Genomic DNA, 11,280 nt, shown 5'->3' on the forward strand with positions numbered 1-11,280 from the left:
GTGACAGAAAGTTAAAACTGAAAACCAGTGACACTGAAAAAAAAGTGATGAAGAAAAAACAGAATATTGTCATTGAAAAACACATCAGAATGCATAAAATATCAAAATAAAATTATTTTCTGTCTGTGTTTTATTTTTAGTGAAACTTTTTTCAGTGCCAATACTTGTTTCAGTGTCAATACAACTTTTTCCAGTACAAATATTTCACTGCCAATGAAACATTTTCCTTTTTCCTTTCCTTTTTCAGTTCCAGTTTTTTTTCATTGCCAAATTTTCTTTTCAATGCCAAATTCAAGTGTCACTGTCCTGGCTCGATAAATGAGAGACAGATGAAAAAAGACAAATCAAGGTCTGAGATATCTGTAATTTTTGTTCATAGTATGGGTCAAGCTCCAAATACACTGGATCCTACATTTTCATGTTAGACCCTCCCTGCCTAGGCCACCGGCTTTTTGATATACATTTTCTAGTTTTCAAGTCCAAGCTAAGATAATCCTAATGACATCACTATGACATCATTCAGGTTACTTGGAGACTTGACAAAGCTCCATCAGAGCCACAGAAGATGATATACAACTGTTTTCACTAGTAGTAGTACGAACCATGACTAGTAAATACATTTTTATGTAATATTTATGGAATAGCCCTCAAAATATTTTTTATCAAAAAAAAAAAATTACAGTAGGGTAACTAGTAACTGATTACACTAGAAAGAAAAACATTATTTAATCATTAACTTACCCATTACCACCAGCATTATCACACATCAGAGTAACATGTTATAGACCAGTGATTGCAACAGATTCAGACTAATAGATCTGTCTTTTAGCCATATTCATGTTACTCCATTTGGGATCAGCTGAAAAAAATATCTTTTGTTATGGTATTTGTGTGTGTGTAGGTGTGTGCACGGGTGTGTCAGAACAGCTCCTCAGTGTTACAATTGGTGTTTGCCCTCTAGTTTCTCCAACTCTCCTTGGTCGAGTTGCGGCAGCAGGTGTTGATGCTTCCTTTATTCAAAGTGTCGCTCACACCATTTAAAAAGTGAGGACACCCTCGGCTGTTTTGCATATATTGGGGTTCTGGGGTGTCAGTGCACTCAAGTCCGCCTGGGTGGTATTCGATCATTGACACATCAAATTGACTACCTAACAGTATCTTTTGCTCTTTTTTTCTTTTTCTTTACTTTTACATACATTTACTGCATCTTTTTTTATCTTTCCCTATTTGTTTTTACTGTCCAATGTCACTTCTTTGCTCTTGGCCATCTTTTTCTCCTTGTGTTATTTGGGCTCATTTGATGATTTCGTCCTTACATAGCAAAACTTAAACAATGACATAGTTCTAATAAGACAGAACACCATACATGCAAACATTTTGACCCTGAATAGTTGCTCATAAGATGGCCCTCTGTAAATGCAGCTCCAAAGAAAACTTTAGTTGTATTTGTCCATAGCTGCTACCTGCATTATTTTGTGAAATCAGGACCTAAATATGTATGAAAGTTCAGTTCAAAACAGCTTCCAAAACTGCCTTAATGTGAATTTTTATGTTGTGAAATGTGTTTTGCTGGTATTTTTCTGACACTGGTCAAGTCTATATAGTCATGAATGGAAAACTGAACTGGCCTACCGGTTACAGGACCAAGTTTGGAAAGGACTACAAAAATGCAGCTGTTGGTGGACAACTGCACTTAGTTACAGTCACTTGCTCAAAAAGATGCAAAATGTCTACAAACCAGCACGGCTCTGCAAAGTGCACTGGGAGTGCATTTGTGTCCAGGGGCCTATTGTCTCATAATCTGTCCATGTTAATAGTATAATAGTAGTTAATAATAATAATAGTTAATAGTGCAATATTATGAAAAGGTACAGTTAATCTACTATTAATGCTCAATTATTAATGTTTTCATTGTGAATCAATGTCACAAGTTTGTGAAACATAGCTATCAACACAGGCAGGAGGCAAAGAGAGGAGCTTTTTTTTCTCTTTGCTGTTCATTTAAGTCACTCTGAAAAAAAAAACAATTAAATATTTATATTAAAAGCTAAATAAAGGAATAAATAACAAAATATAACTTTAATACTGTTTACGTGGCACCCCTGTGGCTTAGGGCTTAAGAAGCTAACCATGAACCGCCATGTCTCCTGTCATCTTTCAGTATTGCTACCTAACAAAGGCAAAAGCAACAAAAATAATAAACAACAACCACCTATATATATATATATAGATATATATATATATATATATGTCCCATGACTTACCAATTGAGCTATCCAAACCCAAAGATATTCAGGTTACTGTCAAAGAAGACAGAGAAAACCAACAAATATTCACATTTGAGGAGCTGGAACAAACTCCAGGCAACTAATCAATAACACTTTTTCAGGGCAGACATTTTGACTTGTCATAATAGGAAAAGCACTGGGGAAACTTTTGTTAACAATGGCTCAGTTCCATTAACTGTCCCTGTAAGCCATGACAATGAGCCAGCATGCACAATACCTGGAATAGACCCTGGATCAAGCTCACCTAAATGGAATTAAGTCATTTTTAATGTGATGTACACCTATGCTTTTCCTGCTATGACATGCCTAAATGGCTGCTATAAAAAATGTCAATTAATCAACTAAGCATTTTACCTCTAGAAGATGGTACTAGCCATTGTTTATATATTGTATATCACTTTGGACAAAGGTATCTGCCAAATGAATGTAATGTAATGTGGGCCATCAACCTGTCTCTTAGACTCCATTCCAACTAGGCTGCTTAAAGATGTTTTACCCTTAGCACTTCTTTACTGGATATGATCAATCTGTCTTTATTAACAGGCTATGTACCACAATCCTTTAAAGCAGCTGTAATTACACCGCTTCTTAAAAAGCCCACTCTTGATCCAGGGGTTTTAGCCAACTATAGACCTATATCTAACCTTCCCTTACTCTCTAAGATCCTTGAGAAAGCAGTCGCCAATCAGTTGTTTGACTTTCTAAATAACAATAGTTTCTTTGAGGATTTTCAGTTAGGATTTAGAATGCATCATAGCACAGAGTCAGAACTGGTGAAAATGGCAAATGACCTTATAATTGCATCAGACAATGGACTTGTCTTTGTACTTGTCTTGTTAGATCTTAGTGCTGCGTTCGACCCCATTGATCATCACATCCTATTACAGAGACTGGAAAATGTAATTGGCATTAAAGGATCCGCATTAAGCTGGTTTAAATCCCATCTATCAGATCGATCTCACTTTGTACATGTCAACGGTGAGTCCTCCGGGCACACCAAAGTTAGTCACGGAGTTCCACAAGGTTCTGTGCTTGGACCGATTCTATTCACCTTATATATACTTCCTCTAGGCAATATTATTAGGAAACACTCCATAAACTTTCATTGTTATGTGGATGATACCCAATTATATCTATCGATCAAGCCAGATGAAACTAACCAGTTAGCTAAACTTCAAGCATGCCTTAAGGACATAAAGACCTGGGTGACCTGCAATTTTCTAATGTTAAACTCAGCAAAACTGAAGTTATTGTACTTGGCCCCAAACACCTCCGAGACACATTATCTAAAGATATAGTTACTCTAGATGGCATTACCCTGGCCTCCAGCACTATCATAAGGAACCTCTGAGTTATCTTTGATCAGGATTTATACTTTAACTCCCGCATGAAACAAACTTCAAGGACTGCCTTCTTTCACCTACGCAACATTGCAAAAATCAGGCACTTCCTGTCTCAAAATGATGCTAAAAACTAATGCATGCATTTGTTACTTCTAGGTTGGACTATTGCAATTCCGTATAATCAGGGTGCCTGAATAAGTCCCTTAAGACTCTCCAGTTGATCCAGAATGCTGTGGCACGTGTACTGACAAGAACTAGGAAAAGAGATCATATTTCTCCAATATTAGCTTCTCTGCACTGGCTCCCTTTAAAATCCTTCTCCTCACCTACTGTTACGGACAGAACTGGCCGGAGACACAAGGAAGGGTATGATATAGTTTATTGTAGCACAAAGAGCGTAGATAGATAATGAAAGGAAGTATACTGTCTTTTGAATGGAGATGGCAGAGCTTTGGACTAGAGTGGCCGAGCACAGAGGAGTTGGTCCACACGGGCCAGGAGACTGGAGCGACACACACAGAAGACGAGAGACACACGGGACCAGGAGCTGGAGTGGATAACTCACGGAGGACTGGAGATACACGGGAACTGGAGCTGGAGTGACACACACGGAGGACAGGAGCACGAAGGAGCCGGAGAAGAGGTACTGGGTACTGGTGGCTGGTAGTAGAGTTTGTTCAGGAAAGGTGAGTCCAAGGCGTTTCATGAGTCAGGGGAACTAGCTTCTATCCTTTGTCATTAACGAGACCGGACCCAGACTGTGGTGAGGAGCTGGGTTATATAGGAGAGTGGAATGACTGATTAAGTGCAGGTGTGTGATAGGTGACAGGTGCATGGAATCAGTGCTCAGGTGAGGGAGTGCATAGTGAAGGGGAGTGGCTGGAGAGAACATGACAGACTGTGACACCTACAAAGCTCTTAATGGTCAGGCACCATCGCATCTTAAATATCTCATAATACTTTATTACCCAACTAGAACACAGCATTCCAAGGATGCAGGGGTACTTGTGGTTACTAGGGTCTCCAAAAATAGAATGGGAGCCAGCGCCTTCAGTTATCAAGCTCCTCTCCTGTGGAATCAGGTCCCAATTTGGGTTCGGGAGGCAGACACCATCTCCACATTTAAGAATAGGCTTAAGACTTTCCTCTTTGATAAAGCCTATAGTTAGAGCTGGCTCAGGTGAGCCCTGAATCATCCCTTAGTTATGCTGCTATAGGCCTAGACTGCTGGGAGACTTCCCATGATGCACCTCTTTCCTCTCCTTCTCTCCCTCTCCATCTGTATGCATTTTGTCCCATTGCTGCATGTTACTAACATGACATCTTTTCTCTCCCGTAGTTCTGTGCCTTCTCGTTTCTCTCCTCTCTCCTTCTGTCACTTTCAGCAGGTATTTCTGCTTCCAGAGCTGCAGAGACTGGATCTGTGGTTGTGGGCCACCTGCTGCCCCCATGTTCCTGCTCGACAACTGCTACTACAGTTGTCGTTATTGGATCAGTTACTGATACTGAAATTATTTTTCCTATAGCTGTCATTCCTATTATTATTCATTTATTAATATTGACACTACAATTACCTTTCTACTACAAACAATTCTAGGTGGTATTTACATTGTGTCTCCCTTAAATTGTGTGTGTGTGTGTGTGAGACTATCTGTCTCCCTCTGCTCCTCTTTCCCCCCTCCCAGAGGTGTAACCCACCCTTTCATACAGTACCTGCCGCCCTGCTTCCTCTCCCTCCCTTTTAAAACAAGTTGAATACATTGATATTCTTCCTTCACTATCTCTCTGCCAAAACTCATATAGGACCACCTCTCATCCTTCTCTTCATTATCCATTCTTTCCACTCCTTTTTTTTCTTGCAGCTCCTCATCATCTCTTCCCCTCCCTCTGTTCGTCTGTCGATCTGTCTGGCACCTCCAGCACTGCTAAGCCTTCAACCAGTGTCAAAATGTACAGAGCTGGAACAATGCCTCTGCTGTATTTAGGTGGTGGCATTCACACTCACACATACACACACTCATGCAGAAACAAATGTGCACAATACAGCCATTCCCACAATAAATACGCACTTGTTTATACACACACGTACACTCACACATGAATACACACATACAAACACAAGTTCAGGCTCGTACGAGTATGATCTGTCATACACACACACACGCACTCACACACACTGTGTGTGGATAATAAACAGCATGCAGCAGAACTTTAGTCACTTGTGTTTGCATTATGGCATTGAGACAGATATGACACAAACCAACCCTTTACCAACAACACATTTACACACACACATATGGTGATACTGTGAGTTATTGAGTCAGACAAGTCAAAGCCTTCCAAAGTTGGTGTGTGTTTGTGTGTGTAATAATCCATTGGTTCTGTTCTGTGCTGATTCCAGGCGCTAAGCCCTGCCACAATTATTCAAATCCAGGCTTTTAGTTGCAGCACACCTCTCTCCATGGGCCTATGAGCCAGTAATCTTGCCTTTGGCCCTGCATTTCAAATGGCCTTAACTCCCATAAGGAATGCATATGAAGAGGAGCCACTAGTGGCTTAATCCGCCCTGTTTAAGTTGCTGAAACGTACACCTGTCACGCCGTCTCGCTCTGGAGCTTGTGGCTACTGATAGCCGGGCTGTAAATCCAAAGGCATGTAGCTTTTTAGCCCTTCTTTAAAAAAAATATTATCATGCTGTTTTGGGAGGAGGTGTGGGGTGTAGAGGCAGAGAACCCCCCCATCCTCACATCATGTCATTTTTTCTCTCTATTTCTTGTTCTCTATTTTTTTTATTTTTTCTACACCTGTCTGACTCACGTTATTTCTATCACTCTCTTCCATTTATCTGTTTGTACATTTCTCTCTGTAATACTGCTGTTGCCACTTTCTTCTTTTTTGTTGTACTTTTTAACTGGATCCAATGAGCTCTTGGCACTTCATAGCCACAATAAAGTGGTTTAGATAATCTGATAAGAGGGTATAGTTCCATGTTGATAGCTTTCCATAGTCTTGACTATGTACAACATACATATTTATCTAATGGACTGGATTAAATTAGATTCACTTTAGTGTCAGATTTCTCTGAAATGTGTTTTGCATCACATGGCTGACACTGTTACCTAAAACATGCATAACAAAGCAAACAATTCAACCATACAACAAAACATTGCAAACATTTGTACTACAATCAAATATTACAAACACCTAGCTGCCACGCAAGCATTTTCATACATATAGTCGTCACATTTGGGGTCGTGCACAGGACGGAGTCGGTGAGGGGGAAAACAGTCCTTTCCCCCAGCCTGGAAATACTAGGAAAGCACGGTTCTTAAACTCACATGCTAATGCCAACAAGGTGTCATGTCATATATAGAGTCTGGAAGAGAATCGGATCGGATTATTGTCCATATCTCATAAAAAACTGGATGAATGATGCAACTAAATGGCCTGAAGTCTCATTCCCAGATATCTTCTGCTATCTGGTTGAATCGCCTGGTAAGAGACATTATTACATTTACTATAGATATGATTAATTAAACGTACCATAATATCAGTAACGTTACCCTGCAGACATTAACACTATGATAAGATGGGGTAGTCCCTCATTCATCCAGGAATGTTCCATCGTAGAAAAGGTTTCAATCGTGCCCTCAGGAAGAGAGTAGCTTAAATTTCTTAAATTTTTTCACAATTGAGAATGACTTCCGGATGGGAGCCGAAACGTCTTGATTCTGAAAACAGTGTCCAGATGACTACGATTGAAACCTTTTCTACGATTACACTATGATGTTACGTTAATAGACCAGCATGCTTTAGTCAATTTCTTGCACAGTTACACAACTGAAGAAGAAGAATTTTTTTTATAACTGTTACAACTTATTAACAGTTGGAAATATAGACTAGGGATGAGCAAAGCAATTCTTTTCAGTGTACTAGAATCATTAGAATCGTTCATTTAAAAGATTGACTCAAAAGATTTGTTCACCGAATTGTTCAGTGCTTGATCGAAGCTCCGACTGCATAGTCCCACTCACTGAACTGAAACATGGCTGAATGTTCAGTTCAGATCACAAACTAGTGAACTGCGAACGGTCGTTAGTGAAGGATAAGCCAGTAAGCTTAGAATTTAGTTGGATAAAGATACCGTTTACAAACTATTATGTACGTATATTTTTGCGACACCTAATTATTAAATAAAATATTTGGTCCTACTTCCTACTTCCAGACTTCAAGACATGAGAGGGAGGGAGAGGATGAGGTGCGGGCTTGAGCGACTCAGCAACTGTCTATCACAGGGCTCACATTCACTGTGCACGTTCAGTGAACAAATCACTGAACATGCATCATTCCCTCACAGTGAAAGGACCTGAGACAATCTCACCACACATTGTAAACTTCAGCAACACACACACAGGTCAGTGTTTATACTGGAAATGGTCCCCAAGAGGTAACAAAAACATGCACACACACACACACACACACACACACACACACACACACACACACACACACACACACACACATACACTCCGTTTAGTGAGTGTATCCTTCTAGCTGTCCTCTTTTCAAAACAGTAAGGTTATGTGTGTGTGTAACATTAAATGTTAGCCTGTGCATATAATATACATCTAGATAACGTTATATATTGTAGTCCAAGACCAATGTTGTTGAATTATTGCAGCAAATTGTTAACAACCCTAACAGGTGTTACCTGTCTTGAACACACACCATTTCTCCAGCGAACGAATGACTTGAATCACTTACTCATACGGGCGGTTCGCTCGCATGACTGAGAGCTCAACTGAACTGACTGAGAATGGATCATTTCGGGAAGTGATTCTGTTCAGTTCGTTCACCCAGAAGATTTGTTCCTTTGAACAAAACGTTCACAACTGACGCAACATGTTTTACAACAGCTAACGGTAGCGCTGCTACTGTCTCGAATAGTGTTGTGTCATTCGTGAACGTTTTGTTCAAAGGAACAAATCTTCTAGGTGAAGTGAGCTGTTGTAAAACGTGTTGCGAGGAAAGCTACTCAGTTTGCAAAGTTTAAGCTTAACATGGTATGTAGTTCACTTAACTTAGAAAGATTAATCCAACATTCCAACACTCCTGAAACAATCTAACACTGTTTGGGTAAAGCAAACTTAATGTTACCTGTAATGAAGTGCCGACTACACACATAAACATGTTTTGATGTTGCATTTCACAGGCAACCAGACTCATCCTGCCACTGGATGGCTTGCAGCCACCGTGTACTTCTACTTGGTTCTGTGTTTTGATTTTGTAAAATACAGGGTTGCAAACAGGTCGGGGGTAATAAAAGTGGATGGAGAAAACCAGGTACAACTACGTGTGTCCCGTAGAAGAATATTTTGTCAATTTTAACAATTAAATGCAACAGTCTGACCTACTCTGAAGTTAAACTTAAAATTAATTATTTACCCACACATTGTATCAGCAGGTTAAATACAATAGGTGTATAGGAATTGCACAAAAGACCACCTCATCCCTAAAGCCCGAAACAAGACAATAAAAGTATGTTGGAAAATCACCATATAGTAGTTTATTTATAATGTGCTATTATAACATTCTTTCACTGCATTTTAGGAGATGGTAATCAATGTTCAGGCACAGCAAGCAGCACATCACTTTCCCCTAATTCTTTATTTGTGAAAATAACACAAGAAAAAGCAACAGAAAACATTGTAAGTCTAGCATTACCTATACTATTAGCGTTTTCACTTAGCCTACACTGAGACAGAGTTTAAGTTTTAGGTTTTTGAATCAAAGATTTATTAAAAATATAAGATTCAATCTCCTGTGGGCTGTGGCCATTTTCCAAAATAGCAATCCATAACATCAGAGAGATTAAATTTAAAGCATCAACTTCGGCCCTGGGATCCCGCCCACCCATCACTGACTGCACTCGGTATACTTCACTGACTGCACTCGGTATACTTCAGAAATGTAATATAGTATTTACCAATATAGCTAGTTTTGACATTAAACTAATCTTGGGGATGTTAAAAAACAGACCGCAATGCATGTAATCTAGAATGAACGTCGAATACGTGCGACTTGCAATCGCGTGCACTCTGACAGTTTCAATACAGCTAGCTAGCCAGCCGTTTGCATGAAACACAACATGTCGGGAGTTGTCATTTTCACCTTCTCCACTGTGTCATCTTAGAAAATCACTGTGCTAGTGATAGCTAGTGATAGCTAGCTATCAAGGTAATAAGCTACATCGTTGACCAACACAAACTAACTACAGTCATCACGTTATAAAGTTAACATTATTAATCATATTTGCCTACAAAGAATTCCTACATGCTAGAGTTATTCATTATATTATATAGCTTACTTATGAACCGCTGATTAGCCGTTCCTATTCAGCTTCCAGAAGTCGGGAAGCACAGGGGAGATGTTTGATTTCCTCCAGGGCCGAAGTTGAATCTTACTTTGGGGCTAACCTGCTTCACTTTTCCAGCAGTTGGGGAAACAACAGAGACTGCAGCATTTATTAACTGACACACCGTAACCTATACTGTACATTTACTGCCGTATTGAAAACTTTACTACTGCTTATCTTTTCCTCTTTTTCCTCTTCTCCGCTCTCTCACACTTGCTTTACCACACACTCGCTATGCACACATGCTGCTGTGTCAGCCACAGCCATGGTCCAGCAACACTAAACAACCACTGATGTAATGTGAGGTCCTCGCAACAGGTTCTGACAGTTGAGTATAATTTTTGCTCAGTGCAGTTCACCCATATGTATGGGAGTATGGGATTATTTTCCTATTTTTATTCAAGATCATTGATTTTGTAATGCTTTCCTTCAAAACCCTGCCCTTGCACTCAAAGAGCCCCTGCTTGGACTTGCTCTCCTCATAGTTTGAGCAGAAGCAGAGATATAATATTTGTGGATCATATTTGTCTCTATTTGACAAAATTATCGTTTTTCCAGAGCTTTCCGCTGGTCGTGATCAGTGGATGGAGTTTTTAAATAGAGTTAGACATAGTTAGAATATATACTATACTATTTTAATGCTTTCTATTCATGTAGTCTACAACTGTACATTTGAAGTACTATCGTCTTTGTACTATTTGTTTTTAGATGTGGGCGACTGTGGCTTAGTGGTAGAGCGGGTCGTCCACCAATCGGAAGGTTGGCCCACATGTCAAAGTGTCCTTGGGCAAGACACTGAACCCTAATTTGCTCCCGAGGGCTGTGCCTTCTGTGTGTGAATGATTAGTTACTTTGATGAGCAGTTCTGCCATTGGTGTGTGAATATGTAGTTGAAGCGCTTTGAGTAGTCAGAAAAGCGCTATTTAATTACATTCCATTTACCATGTAGACTATGTACTACCAATTGAGTTCATTGTATACTACTTGAATCTTGGAGGATGATGGTTTTTATCATACCTGTCACAACACAGGCTATTGATATGGGTATGTTAATCCTTTTTAATAGAAAGAAAACAGACATGGTTTTAGGAACCATAAAGCATAATCTCCACCAGCTACCTATTACAGCTAAAAAGGAGCATAATACTCACTGCTTGGCCCACACACACATACAGACACAAACACAGACAAGCAGGGACAACGATCAGCTCAGGACAGCTGCACAGCAGCCTCA

Source organism: Siniperca chuatsi, linkage group LG11, assembly GCF_020085105.1.
Source record: "Siniperca chuatsi isolate FFG_IHB_CAS linkage group LG11, ASM2008510v1, whole genome shotgun sequence".
Classification (NCBI taxonomy): domain Eukaryota; kingdom Metazoa; phylum Chordata; class Actinopteri; order Centrarchiformes; family Sinipercidae; genus Siniperca; species Siniperca chuatsi.